This window comes from Schistocerca nitens, chromosome 3, assembly GCF_023898315.1.
Source record: "Schistocerca nitens isolate TAMUIC-IGC-003100 chromosome 3, iqSchNite1.1, whole genome shotgun sequence".
Classification (NCBI taxonomy): domain Eukaryota; kingdom Metazoa; phylum Arthropoda; class Insecta; order Orthoptera; family Acrididae; genus Schistocerca; species Schistocerca nitens.
Window position 1 is genome coordinate 473,535,154 of NC_064616.1, and position 12,936 is coordinate 473,548,089.

Consider the following 12,936-nt stretch of genomic DNA (forward strand, 5'->3'; position numbering starts at 1 on the left):
TCCCAGTAAAGAGCTTGAAAAATTGTGGACTAGAAGCCTACATCTCCCTCCCACCCCCTTCCTCAATGTAGTTGTTGTGGTCTTCAGTCTGAATACGGGTTTGATGCAGCTGCCCAAGCTAGTCTATTCTGAGAAAGCCTCCTCCGCACTGCACAGCTAATGCAATGTGCATCAGTTTGAACCTGCTACCTGTATTCAAGACTTTGTCTCCCTCTACAATTTAAACCCCCCCCCCCCATTACCCACATATACACACTTCTCTCCATTACCAAACTCACAATTCCATGTTGCCTCTGGACATGCCCTATGAAACGAAGTTGTGCCATAATTTTCTAGTTTTCTCCAGTTCGACTCAGTATCTTCTTATCAGTTATTCGATCTGCAGTGCCACCACTATTTTACGGCGCTACTGAGTAAACCCCCCCCCCCCCCCCCATGAACCATGGACCTTGCCGTTGGTGGGGAGGCTTGCGTGCCTCAGCGATACAGATAGCCGTACCGTAGGTACAACCACAACGGAGGGGTATCTGTTGAGAGGCCAGACAAACGTGTGGTTCCTGAAGAGGGGCAGCAGCCTTTTCAGTAGTTGCAAGGGCAACAGTCTGGATGATTGACTGATCTGGCCTTGTAACAATAACCAAAACGGCCTTGCTGTGCTGGTACTGCGAACGGCTGAAAGCAAGGGGAAACTACGGCCGTAATTTTTCCCGAGGGCATGCAGCTTTACTGTATGATTAAATGATGATGGCGTCCTCTTGGGTAAAATATTCCGGAGGTAAAATAGTCCCCCATTCGGATCTCCGGGCGGGGACTACTCAAGAGGATGTCGTTATCAGGAGAAAGAAAACTGGCGTTCTACGGATCGGAGCGTGGAATGTCAGGTCCCTTAATCGGGCAGGTAGGTTAGAAAATTTGAAAAGGGAAATGGATAGGTTAAAGTTAGATATAGTGGGAATTAGTGAAGTTCGGTGGCAGGAGGAACAAGACTTCTGGTCAGGTGACTACAGGGTTATAAACACAAAGTCCAATAGGGGTAATGCAGGAGTAGGTTTAATAATGAATAGGAAAATAGGAACGCGGGTAAGCTACTACAAACAGCATAGTGAACGCATTATTGTGGCCAAGATAGATACGAAGCCCACACCTACTACAGTAGTACAAGTTTATATGCCAACCAGCTCTGCAGATGACGAAGAAATTGAAGAAATGTATGATGAAATAAAAGAAATTATTCAGATTGTGAAGGGAGACGAAAATTTAATAGTTATGGGTGACTGGAATTCGAGTGTAGGAAAAGGGAGAGAAGGAAACGTAGTAGGTGAATATGGATTGGGGCTAAGAAATGAAAGAGGAAGCCGCCTGGTAGAATTTTGCACAGAGCACAATTTAATCATAGCTAACACTTGGTTTAAGAATCATGATAGAAGGTTGTATACATGGAAGAACCCTGGAGATACTAAAAGGTATCAGATTGATTATATAATGGTAAGACAGAGATTTAGGAACCAGGTTTTAAATTGTAAGACATTTCCAGGGGCAGATGTGGACTCTGACCACAATCTATTGGTTATGAGCTGTAGATTAAAACTGAAGAAACTGCAAAAAGGTGGGAATTTAAGGAGATGGGACCTGGATAAACTGAAAGAACCAGAGGTTGTACAGAGTTTCAGGGAGAGTATAAGGGAACAATTGACAGGAATGGGGGAAAGAAATACAGTAGAAGAAGAATGGGTAGCTTTGAGGGATGAAGTAGTGAAGGCAGCAGAGGATCAAGTAGGTAAAAAGACGAGGGCTAGTAGAAATCCTTGAGCAACAGACGAAATATTGAATTTAATTGATGAAAGGAGAAAATATAAAAATGTAGTAAATGAAGCAAGCAAAAAGGAATACAAACGTCTCAAAAATGAGATCGACAGGAAGTGCAAAATGGCTAAGCAGGAATGGCTAGAGGACAAATGTAAGGATGTAGAGGCTTATCTTACTAGGGGCAAGATAGATACTGCCCACAGGAAAATTAAAGAGACCTTTGGAGATAAGAGAACCACTTGTATGAACATCAAGAGCTCAGATGGAAACCCAGTTCTAAGCAAAGAAGGGAAAGCAGAAAGGTGGAAGGAGTATATAGAGGGTCTATACAAGGGCGATGTACTTGAGGACAATATTATGGAAATGGAAGAGGATGTAGATGAAGATGAAATGGGAGATAAGATACTGCGTGAAGAGTTTGACAGAGCACTGAAAGACCTGAGTCGAAACAAGGCCCCCGGAGTAGACAACATTCCATTGGAACTACTGACGGCCTTGGGAGAGCCAGTCCTGACAAAACTCTACCATCTGGTGAGCAAGATGTATGAAACAGGCGAAATACCCTCAGACTTCAAGAAGAATATAATAATTCCAATCCCAAAGAAAGCAGGTGTTGACAGATGCGAGAATTACCGAACAATCAGTTTAATAAGCCACAGCTGCAAAATACTAACACGAATTCTTTACAGACGAATGGAAAAACTAGTGGAAGCCGACCTCGGGGAAGATCAGTTTGGATTCCGTAGAAATACTGGGACACGTGAGGCAATACTGACCTTACGACTTATCTTAGAAGAAAGATTAAGGAAAGGCAAACCTACGTTTCTAGCATTTGTAGACTTAGAGAAAGCTTTTGACAATGTTGACTGGAATACTCTCTTTCAAATTCTAAAGGTGGCAGGGGTAAAATACAGGGAGCGAAAGGCTATTTACAATTTGTACAGAAACCAGATGGCAGTTATAAGAGTTGAGGGACAGGAAAGGGAAGCAGTGGTTGGGAAGGGAGTAAGACAGGGTTGTAGCCTCTCCCCGATGTTATTCAATCTGTATATTGAGCAAGCAGTAAAGGAAACAAAAGAAAAATTCGGAGTAGGTATTAAAATCCATGGAGAAGAAATAAAAACTTTGAGGTTCGCGATGACATTGTAATTCTGTCAGAGACAGCAAAGGACTTGGAAGAGCAGTTGAATGGAATGGATGGTGTCTTGAAGGGAGGATATAAGATGAACATCAACAAAAGCAAAACGAGGATAATGGAATGTAGTCGAATTAAGTCGGGTGATGTTGAGGGTATTAGATTAGGAAATGAGACACTTAAAGTAGTAAAGGAGTTTTGCTATTTGGGGAGCAAAATAACTGATGATGGTCGAAGTAGAGAGGATATAAAATGTAGACTGGCAATGGCAAGGAAAGCGTTTCTGAAGAAGAGAAATTTGTTAACATCGAGTATAGATTTAAGTGTCAGGAAGTCTTTTCTGAAAGTATTTGTATGGAGTGTAGCCATGTATGGAAGTGAAACATGGACGATAAATAGTTTGGACAAGAAGAGAATAGAAGCTTTCGAAATGTGGTGCTACAGAAGAATGCTGAAGATTAGATGGGTAGATCACATAACTAATGAGGAGGTACTGGACAGGATTGGGGAGAAGAGGAGTTTGTGGCACAACTTGACCAGAAGAAGGGATCGGTTGGTAGGACATGTTCTGAGGCATCAAGGGATCACCAATTTAGTATTGGAGGGCAGCGTGGAGGGTAAAAATCGTAGGGGGAGACCAAGAGATGCATACACTAAGCAAATTCAGAAGGATGTAGGTTGCAGTAGGTACTGGGAGATGAAGAAGCTTGCACAGGATAGAGTAGCATGGAGAGCTGCATCAAACCAGTCTCAGGACTGAAGACCACAACAACAACAACTGAGTAAAATTGTGATATTACCATGGCTGTTGCAAAAGATCTTGCGAGTGGGCCAGCTCCGCGCCGACCAAGTGCCATTAGGTCAGATGCAGCAATGCCACTGGCAGATTCCCACATTGTGCTCTAGGAAAGGTGCTGGCACCACCATAACGACGACACAGCAGAAAGGCGTTGGTAGGCCAGTAACTACATATCCAATCAACAGATTTCTTATGGTCTACATGGTTACAAGCTGTGATTTGCAAAGCAAGAACGCTCTGTCTCAACATAAATTACCCTTATATTCAGTCAAACGTGCCTCAGTCTGGTGGCTACTATTTAAGAGGAGAGGTGTATGCCGCTCCACTAAGCGACATGAGGCTACAAGCAGCCACCATGGGATTTTGCCTGCACTAACTGTGAGCCCCTGCTGCTGGTTTTAAAATCAGTGCTGTGAGCTTAGCATCTTCCAGCCTGTGAGCCAACTACCAGGTGCAACCAGCCATCGGTTATAAAAGGCAGTCGTTTGAAACCATGGACACCTGTTGCGTCAGTTCCTTAACACTCGCTATGTTTAGCACACACTATGGAGGACGTTGCACTACAGAATGTTCTAGTTTGTTTTTCAGTAAAATGTATGACTTACAGTGAAGTATTTATGAGCAGCCATCGATCATCATCTTGACAACAATCCACCAGCTCAACTGAGACCTCCACGTGTAGAGGTTATCCATCCTGGACCTCCACATTTTTGTGTCATAAGTGTGTGCCACGTATAAATTTTATAGATAGGGGAACCTTACCAGCCACCCTCCTTGGAGACGATGACTCTCGAATACCTCACGGTTGCAGTTTCATCGACTCACAGCATCAGTGTGCAGTGGGTGTGCGCAGTGACTGTTCTATTTTTTCCCCTGAGAGTATCACGTCGAACACTCCACCTTTTACCAGCTTCTCAGTTCTGTTTTCATGTGTGACATGTGTCAAGTAAACTCAGACTGAGTTCTGAGGATGTGTAAATATGAACGTTATTTTTGCCTATCATCAATGAGTGTGGCACATTGTCTGAGAGTGTGTAAGGTGTTAACCATGCATATTTTCCTAGGAGGGGAAGATGAGTTTTGTCGAGAAGTTGGAGTTTTGTGGTACCTTTCGCGGTTTTGAATGGGAAATGTATCTCATTTCGAGCAATAAATGTGGCTCACTATGTGTAAGAACGTAAAAAAGTAGTCATAAGTAGCCGCTCAAGCGGAGAAGTAAAGTTATTGTAAGTGTTAGATAGAATTGGATTAAGTGTCCTTGTCGTCGTACGGTTTTGTTCTTCTCGTTTGTTGTTTGCATAATTAGTGAGGTATACCCTGGCTGAGACGTTGCGAATCTCTGCAGCCTAGACCAAATGTGGAGCGAAGTGCATGTGCCGATGATTTTTGTTTCTTGCAGAGTGCAACTGCCGACAGTAATTTTCTTGTAGATACTTAGGAGGTGACACACAAAGCAATCAATCAGGCTGGTTGTATTGAAGATATTTTGGGTATTGAAATGGTACAGACGCATTTAGTATTTCCGAAGGACGCGGATTCTGACACCATCTGTGACGGCACTGCCTCCTCTGAAGGTGGGAGGAAAAGAAAAAGGAAATGTGTTCGTAAGGTTAATAATCGGGCCGCCAAGTCTTGTGCCAGTGGATAGGGAGATTGACAAAGTGACAACACTTGCAGCGTAATAGGCGAAGGCGGTTGTGCAATCCCATGGCTAGATTTTGTCATCAAGCATCATGCCGAAACTGACTTTCGATGACGAGCGGTGGAACTCACGGGGATAATGCTCAAGCTGGGGGAAGTTGTCACCAGTGAAATACACTGGCAAGCTTCGTTTGTCATGAAGGACAAATGCTGGCAAAATCACTAAGGCTTAATTTGCATGATTTAATGCCACAAGACACTGGGAAGTTGCTTTAGGTGACAGAATGTTTTGCTATCTTATACGATTCTGGACTCCGGGTAGGGAATCGTCGTTGAGTACGCAGCGTTCTGTGACTGCGAGCACTTCTCCTGTCTATGCTCACGTTGAGACGTTATCGGAATTCCGTTGTTGTGCCTGGGAGTTCGCGTTTCTTGTCTGTAGAACACATAGAGGAGAAGATATTTATAGATTATACTAGTCTGTGGACCGCCTTCCGCCGTCCTAGTGTTTGAATGAGTTTTCTATAATGTGGCTGGAGTTCTTCCCTCGTCGCAGACGTGTACGAGAACCATCACTCCGACGCACCGGACGCTGTACATTCGGTGATATTGCTAATTGCTTCGGCTTGTTAGGGCTATAAAGCTGAACAGCTGTGACCACGTAAGATTCATTTCCACTGAGGATGCACATCACTGTAGATAATGTTTGAAAGCAATGTCTTCTAGTGTTTAGGACGTAGATGATATCAGTCATCTCACGTTATTTATATTAGATCGAGTAGCCTTTAAAAGGGGCTAATTTGGTTAGTTTATTAATAATATTAGTCAGAAAATTTATTTCTATCTCTTTATGTCCATTGCACATCGACGTATAAACATCTGTAATATACAAAGGGGTTTAATCTACAATAAATGTGTAAGCAGAAACAACATTTATTATTTTGTAGTTACTAGTTCCCTAAATCATTCAGTTATTTTTATGTTGTAATTTATATGTTAAAGAGCAAGAAGGAGGAAAGAATATCACCGTTAAGAGATCCTAATATCTGCTTCAGGGGGTTGTCAGACAGGGAAAAATCTTTATTTCTGCGTTCAGTATTTTCCATTGCCACATTCATTTTTACACCCGTCTGAAGCAGCATCTTGGAAACCATAGAAATACCTTAATACTTCCTAACACTTAAATTTATATTCCATGTTAGCAAATCCCACTTTTTCATTAATACTTTCTTTCTATAGTCAGTCTTCACTTTATATCCTCTCTACTTCGGACATCATTAGTTATTTTGCTGCCCAATAGTCCTTTGTGTTCTCATTTCCTAATCAGATTCCCTTAACACTACCTGATTTAACCCTTCCTATATCTAAGGGTAGGGAAGGGGTACTTAATGCCTACCTGTTCAGAACACTGTATTCTAGTCATGTACATTATATTATATCGTAGGCCTGTATTTGGCATATGGCAGGAACAATTCAATCATGAATAATCATGCAGTGCAACTACTATGTTGGTACATTGATCAGTCGTGTGCAGATGTCGTTCAAAGTAGAGTGGTGGATACCAAGAGACATAAATCGTCTAAACAATTCTCTTCGTATGTTACCGCCCGTTTTTGGTTCATCTGGAAACTGAGTCGAAAAGAAAATCGGACATCTGAGAATCCAGCCAATGAAACAGGAGACTGTACATGTCAGATAATTCTTTTTTCTCCCGCTGGTTGTCCACATGCATGTAGTTGCTGAGTGTTCACCTTCTGTTCTATGAGAAGTTACCTCAGGCATAATTATATGTCGTGGGCTTTTAGCAGTTTCTGCAATGTGCCGCGACACAGTTGAGGGGTGAGACGTAATGGCCTTTGCATTGTCTATTAACGTCTGAAGAAGATCCATAAGACCCTCACCTCTTATAGTTCCGTACGACCTTATATCTCGTGCACACATAGCCACGCATACCCTGGCGGAGAGGTTGCGAGTCTCTGCAGCCTGGACCAGATGTGGAGGGAAGTGCATGCGGCGATGATTTTTGTGTCTTGCAGGGTGCAACTGCCGACAGTAAGTTTGTTGTAGATACTTAGGAGGTGACACAGAAAGCTATCAATAAGGCTGATTGTGTTGCAGATGTTTTGGGTACTGAAATGGTACAGACGAATTTAGTATTTCCGAAGGCCGCAGATTCGGCACAATGTTTGACGGCACTGCCTCCTCAGAAGGTGGGAGGAGAAGAAAGAGGAAATGTGTTTGCAAGGTTCATGATCGGGCAGACAAGACTTGTGCCAGTGGATCAGGAGATTGACAAAAGTGACGACACTTGCAGTTCAATGCCTGATGCAGGCGAAGGCTGCTGTGCAATCCCAGGGCTAGACTTTCTCATCAAGCATCATGCCGAAACTGACATTCGATGACGCGCGGTGGAGCTGAGGGGGATAATGTTCAAGCTGGGGGAAGCTGTCACCACTGAAATACTGTCGCAAAGGTTCGTTTATCCGGATAGGACAAATTCGGGCAAAATCATTAAGGCTTAATTTGCATGATATAGTGCCAGAAGCTGCTTTAGATGACCGAAGGTGTTGCTAACTTATACGATTCTGAACTTCGCCTCCGGGTAGGGAATCGTCGTTGAGTTCGCAGCGTTCTGTGATTGAGAGCACTTCTCCTGCCTATACTCACGTTGAAACGTTATCTGGATTTCGTCCTTGTGGCTTGGAGTTCGCGTTTCTTGTCTGTAGAATACAGAGAGGAGAAGATAGTATTAGATTACACCAGTCTGAGGACCACCTTCTGCCGTCCTATTGTTTAATGAGTTTTTTATTTTGTGGATGGAGTTCTTCCATCGTCGCAGACGTGCACGAGAACCATCACTCCGACGCAGGGTACGCAGTACATTCGGTGATATTGCTAATTGCTTCATCTTATTAGGGCTGCACAGCTGAGGTTGCACACCACTGTAGATCATCTTTGAAAGTAGTGTCTTCTACTGTTTGGGACATAGATTATATCAGACATCTCGCGTTATTCATATTAGATCGTGTAGCCATAAAAAGGGGGAGATTTGGGCAGTTGATCAATATTATTAGTCAGGAAATTCATTTACATCTCATTATGTGCATTGCACGTCGACATATAACATTTATAATATATAAAAGGTTTTAATCTACAATTAATGTATAAGCAGAAACAACATTTATTATTTAGTAGTTACTAGTTCCCTTAATCATTCATTTATTTTCTTGTTGTAATTTATATGTTAAAGAGCAAGAAGAAGGAAATAATATCACTGTTAAGAGATCCTAAGATCTGCTTCAGGGGGTAGTCAGACAGGGCAAAATATTTTCGCGTTCAGTATTTTCCATTGCGCACATTCAGTTTTACACCCGCCTGGAGCAGCATCTTGGCAACCATACAAATACATTCCACAAATACTTCCTAACACTCAAATTTATATTCGATGTTAGCAAATCCCTCTTTTTCATTAATACTTTTCTTGCTATAGTTAGTCTTCATTTTATATACTCTCTACGTCGGCCATCAACAGTTTTTTTGCTACCCAATAGTCCTTTTAGTGTCTCATTTCGTAGTCAGATTCCCTTAACACCACCTGATTTAACCCTCGCAATACCAAGGGAGAGGGATGGGTTACTTTATGCCTACCTTTTCAGAATACTGTAGTCTAGTCATGTACAATATATTTTAAAATTTTGAATAAAATATATTAGTGATTTTTAGTGGTTTCTTAACCAGATTCAGTAATTGTTTTAGATTTTTCAGTAATATATAACGCAAAAGTCGATGTGAATTTTCAGAACAGATGGCATAATCATATTTTCAGGTTTAGGACCATTCTTACACAGAAATATATCTTTAAAAAGCATGTTGTGCGTAAAAAACAACGAAAATTAACGAAGACCGAGTTTCTATGTGTTGTTCACATATATTACGCTCCCCTTTGTAGTACACGTTATGGAAGAACCGTTGGTACTGCTAGGTTTAATTCGAATACGTTACATTACCTTTAATTTAGTTCCATTGAGGGTTATCTTATAATCCTTTCCAGCCAAGTTCTTTGCTGTCTCTGACAGAACTGCAGTGCCACTGGTGAACTTCAAAATGTTTATTGGATCTCCCTAGTATTTAATTCTGTTTAGATATTTATCCTTGTATGTATTACTGTTTGTTCGGTGTAGATGTTGATTGATATGGAGTTTAGGCTAAACGAATGTCTCAGTCCCATCTTCAAACTGCACAACAAGAAATCCAGTAGATGGAGTAGCAGAATTAATGTGCTTCAACAAGATTTGTTTTTTGGTGGGGTGGGGCTGTGAAATACATGTCCAGCCTCATTACTCCTCTCTTAGTTTTACCGGAGAGCAGCAAAAATTCATATTTCAGTGCATATACGGCAAAAATTCAAACTTTCATTTAGGACAACATTGATTCCCAAGGATTCACATGTAACCAGTTTTGGAGGAACATGTCTCTCCTATTTCCGAACATTGAATGTAATTTTTTAACTTCCAGAAGAGCAGAGTACATTCAGACCACTATTTCTAGATCGAAAGGTAAGCCAGTTCCGTGCGAACCCACTAGCGAGAACAAAGAGAAAAGACGGTTGGAGATGCAGTAAATGTCGTTAGAGAATATTGTGGGATTGGAGAAGTATGAGGAAGGAAATCTATTATACCCTTTTCATGGCTTTACGCCTCTTATCTTCAAATACCATTTTTCAATAACGAATGGTGGGCGAAGGGAAGTTGCTACCTCACAGCATCTCTGGGCAAATAGCTTTTCATATAAGGATAATCTGAGGCGTTCATGTAAAAGTCCGATTTCAGAAGCTTCTCTGTTCTACTGCGCCAGACTCAAATGCTTTAACATTGTCATAGCCCATGTCAACAGAAGGTGCAGTGCAGGTAATTTTTCCAGTTCTAATTCCTGGACGCCATTTCGGAGAGCTACAAAAATCCTTGTGTTTTAAAAGCTATAAAATAAACGCTTGCGTATAAGGATTACAGCAATAGAATAGCATACATACCGTAAAAAGTTCTTGCATCAGTCTGATATCAGTTCCTTCATTTCGGGCTATTTGTCCCTTCTCAGAGAGCTTTTCGTAAAAAGACATTCTAATATTGTCAGCTGCTTATTCCAGGGAGTATCGTTAGACTGGCTCAGTTATCTATCAAGAGCATTAAGGAGACCACTTTTCTTTACGCAAGTGAGGCGTTCTTTCGCCGCAAACAAAAGACCATGAACGTATGGACAATTGACACATATATACTCAGCATTAAAATTTAGCATATGGCAGGAACAATTCAATGGTGAATATATCGCGCAGTCAGCAACAATGTTGGTACCTTGATGAGTTGTGTGCTGCATGTCTTTCAAAGTAGAGTCGTGGGTAACAAGAGACATAAATCGTCGAAACAAATCTCTTAGAATGTTACCGCCCATTTTTGGTTCATCTAGAAACTGAGTTGCAAATAAAATGCGAGATCTGAAGGTCCAGTCAATGAAACAGGAGACAGTACATGTCAGATAACTGCTTCTTCTCGCGCTGGATGTCCACATGTCTGTACTTTCTGAGTATTCACCTTCTGTTATATGAGCAATTACCTCAAGAATATGTCGTAGGCTTTTAGCAGTTCCTGCCATGTACCGCGACACAGTCGTGGGGTGAGATATAATGGCCTTTGCAGTGTCAACTAACGTCTGAACCTTCAAGCTGTTTGGTTCTCTAGTCATCACTGCTTAATTTTCTTTTAGTTCCCTATTTCTTGGCTTCTGCAAACCACGTTGAGTTTCCGCGCTCTTTTTTTGCGTTACGACAAAAATGAAGATATCCCAAGACCCCACTAAACACTGCTTTACTCACCGCTCGTAGCCCGTAGCTCGCAACTGCGGTCAGTACTACCAACAGCCCGTACGCCGCAGCACGCCGGTGCTTGTGCAAGGCACTGGTGCAGCGACGTCACGGGCTCGCTCAGTGTGGAGCAGTGAGGCCACGGCCCGTGGGCTACGTCTCCATGCGCAGCTCTGTTGAGCCCGTGGCATACAGGTGCTTTCGCAACAGCACTGCTCGCCCTTGGGGTGACGTCAGGGATTCGCTCGATAAGAGACTGCTGTAGGCCAGTGCGGCCGCAGCTCGCGGGCCGGGCCTCTGAGCACAATCAGAGCTCACACTCAGCAAGTCGTCACCGATCGATTGACATCATACAAGCCAACTGCAACGTCACTCCAGCAGTGGCTGCACCAATTTCCACGGGCAGACACATCACTGAACTGACTATACCTCTTATGCTTTGAACAAAAGTACCTCTCAAATTTTAAGTTAGTGTATCTTATACAAATATCTTCCGTGACAGTGAAACGATTTTTCAAACTGTTTATTTAAAATATGTCAAATAGTGTATTGTTTTTTCTTGTATACACCAATCTTGTAATTTTGTTGTACACGACTTGAATAAGTACTCATATAACAGCCAGTATCGTAGTCGGATGTAATGTAGGCAAATGTAAGACACCAAGAAAACCTTTCTTTATTTTTATGAAATATGTGTGTACCAGAGAGTCCACAAATATTAAGTACATGTAATAAATTCTCTGATGATAAAGAATAGAGAAGCCTTCACATTTTCCCTGCGATCTGCTAAGAGATGCCTTCCTGTTCCGTATCGTCCTTTGTTCTTCAGCTTTCGCTATGTATGCACCTATCTTGTTAGCAGTTAAGAACCATGAATGTATTTAAGTATATTTAAATTCAAACTTTTCAGATCTATTAATTCAGCAAACTAAACATATCTCTTTGTATTAATGTCTTTATCAGCTTTGTACACAGCTGTTCGTAAAAGAAATGAAAACTGCTGACGCGGAGCCTGTCCTCCATTGGTGTGGTCCAAATACTGATTAACAATTTATCAGATCTTTTATGGTGCACCAACGAAATTGCAGTCTTTCAGAAACGAAGTCCGATACTCAATTAACTATACAGCATAATGCGACTGACTGATCGCTTTATGCACCTGCCTTATTAAAATTACATTGGAGCCAGATCTCTCATTTTGCGTTTCTCTCGAACACCAAACAGGAGTAATAGGAAATTACAACAGGAATCAACAAGCACTGCTCGGTTAATCTCAGTTGACATTACTGAGCTTACTACCTGTTGGTAAGTGGTAGGTGGTCACGACTATTTTCTTTACGTTCTGTATCTTCCTTCCACCTTCGCAAGCAGGCAAGGTAACAGTTACGCCTCACAACTTCCACTCGCTCATCCACCTTCGGGAGAGGTTGTTGCGGATGTTGGATGTGGACCACTTATACTGTGGTCACTCATGTGTTGTTGAAGTTTAACGTCACACCAGAGATACTTCTGCTTACAACAACAAAATAATACAAGAACCGCTACATCAGTTCGGGGCATCGGCCTACAGTGTGAGACAAATAGCTTTTCTTATACGAGATTGAGCAGCGCCGTTAATTTAGAGCAATATAGAAACTTCTTTTGCCATGTTAACAGCCTTGCCATGTTAACAGCCTTCCTCTATGTTCTTATTTTGGTCTT